The sequence below is a fragment of the Salmo trutta genome, chromosome 34 (assembly GCF_901001165.1).
Source record: "Salmo trutta chromosome 34, fSalTru1.1, whole genome shotgun sequence".
In the NCBI taxonomy this organism is placed as follows: domain Eukaryota; kingdom Metazoa; phylum Chordata; class Actinopteri; order Salmoniformes; family Salmonidae; genus Salmo; species Salmo trutta.
Window position 1 is genome coordinate 25,364,436 of NC_042990.1, and position 2,500 is coordinate 25,366,935.

Below are 2,500 nucleotides of genomic sequence, written 5' to 3' on the forward strand. Positions count from 1 at the left end.
CCCTGAACCCTTAACGTAATTCTAACCCTAACACTAATTCTAACCTTAAACCCCCTAAAAATAACATTTGACCTTGTGGGGACCAACAAAATGTCCCCAGTTGGTCACATGTTTGTTTGTTTACTATTCTTATGGGGACTTCTGGTCCCCACAAGAATAGTTAAACACTTCCAGACACACACACATCATTTAAAACACACATCCAAGGGTCAACAGGCGTGCTAGGACACATGCATATCTGCTGTAGAGTACTAGACACACTGGAGTGTAACATGGGAGTACACATTTTTTTTCCGCCCATCTGTTTAGTGTTCATTCATTCAGTGCCTGCGGCCAGGCAGCTCTTCTATTCTCTGCTGTAGTATTCTACTGTCTCTCTGGACAGCCACCGGGTGAAACAGTTTCTACCGTATAACACATTGTTTACTCCTGAGCTCCACAACAGATCACATCTACAGTATTTTACATCATTATGCATAATAGCTCCAATTTGAGACTTCAGTATTGAATGTATGATTGGACATATCATGCACATATAATGATGTGCAGATAATCAGCCACACCCTAGTACTATTGATTGGATAGCCTGCAGCAGAAGAGGAAGCGAAAAGACTGCAGTAGCAGTTGGGATCAGTGTTTAGATGTGAATGGAGATGGTAGCTATATCACGCAGCATGGCAGTGGAGACTGAAGTGGAGACTCCCTCCCTCCCTCCCTCCCAACCTCCCTCCCTCCCTCCCTCTCTTCCCTCCCTCCCTCTCTCCCTCCCTCCCTCCCTCCCTCCCTCCCTCCCTCTTCCCTCTCTCTTTCCCTCCCTCCCTCCCTCCCTCCCTCCCTCCCTCCCTCTTTCCCTCCCTCCCTCCCTCCCTTCCCTCTCTCTTTGCCTCCCTCCCTACCTCCCTCCCTCTCTCTTTCCCTCCCTCCCTCCCTCCCTCCCTCCCTCCCTCCCTCCCTCCCTCCCTGAGCTTCACTGCAGCATGATGTCAGGGGATGTGTGTGGACAACCTGACCTGAAAGACGTAACATAGTAAACATAAATCTGTGACACTCAAAATAGTATGATGTTACGTTTGGTTCGGTTACATAAGACAGAAACCTTAACCCCTAACCTTAACCCCTAACCTTAACCCTAACCTTAACCCTAACCTTAATCCCTAACCATAATCCTAGCCTAGCTAATGTTAACCACCTAGCTAACGTTGGCTACAACAAATTGGAATTCGTAACATATCATATGTATTGCAAATTCGTAACATATTGTACGAATTTAAATTGGTAACATATCATCCGAATTGTAATTAGTAACACATCATAGGAAATGGATGATGGACATCCACAAGTTAATACATAATACATGCTTTCTAGCTTTAGTCCAGGTGATCTACAGCCATAGTCACTCCAGGGCTGAGACCACAGTGGGGTCAGGCACCTACCATTACTCCTCTCTCAGAGAGAAAGAGAGAGAGAAGCGAAAGAGACACAGGCCACTGAAACCCCATTAAACAGAGAGGCTAGTGGACGTCCAGTCACAGGTGGAGTTCACGGGAAACGCTCTGTGACGTATCGATTTCCTGCTGGGAGGAATTCACAGCAACAGAGCAGAGGCCGGAACATTGGTAATTCACACTCTCACCTCTCCCACCGCCCAGCCCCATCTCTCCTTGACTGGACATGTAATGCTGGCATAATGAAATGTGGGGCTATAAAATGTTGCTCCCCTCAAGGGAGTCATTTCATGTGGAGATGAAACAGTAAGTGCTGTCTGTGAAATGAAGAGGAGGCTGGCAATTTCAGCAGAAATTATATTCACTTTTGGTGGGAGTTAAATAAATATTAGCTATTGATCAGCAAACACTTACTGGTGTCAAGCTATGAGTGATGTCCTTTTTAGAGACCCGTGTTTAAACCAGTCAGTCACTCTCCAGCCAACTGAGCTCCTAGATAAGAACCAACCAAACAACCTGCCGCTGAGTAGACAGAGCATTGAGCTGTGCAATACCTGATACCCTTGGTCAATCTCTCTCTCTCTCTCTCTCTCTCTCTCTCTCTCTCTCTCTCTCTCTCTCTCTCTCTCTCTCTCTCGCTCTCTCTCTCTCTCGTTCTCTCGTTCTCTCTGTCTCTCTCTCTGAGATCACTAGGGGTCCGGTTACAGGCTGCCAGAGCTAATCTAAATGATTCAGCACATCCCCTTCAACACAGTGAAGGTTTCTCTGTCTCAGCAGCACAGACACCTATTGTGAGTTGGATAAAGCCTGAAGCTTCACCCTCACGCTGGTGTACAGTATGTAACCCATCCTACTGTGTGTTTGTCAAAGACCTTGGCCTGTACTTTGGGTCAGGGAGATTAAGGTACAGTCGATTGGTATCAGGTGGAATCAGGTAGCTTTTACCTCTCAGCAAGTTATAAGAATGTTTTAATAACTTATGTTTTTTGCCTGCATGATGTGCTGTACTTAGACTTCCTCTAAAAATAGGTTATCCAGGCTGCGGACAAAGATCC

The 2,500-nt window shown here is 46.3% G+C and overlaps 1 protein-coding gene across 3 annotated transcripts in view; it reads left to right on the top strand.

Moving 5' to 3' along the window:
• gmpr (guanosine monophosphate reductase) overlaps positions 1-2,500 on the top strand; it is an 11,165-nt gene that overhangs the window by 2,444 nt on the left and 6,221 nt on the right. Inside the window, exon 2 of one of the 3 annotated variants that reach the window (XM_029732408.1) lies at positions 2,139-2,236. The exons of 1 other annotated variant lie outside the window; for it this stretch is intronic. The gene's annotated coding sequence lies outside the window, so the exon portion shown is untranslated. Of the gene's footprint in view, positions 1-2,138; positions 2,237-2,455 lie in introns of those variants that run through there. One more of the 3 variants, XM_029732407.1, reaches the window with a different exon arrangement.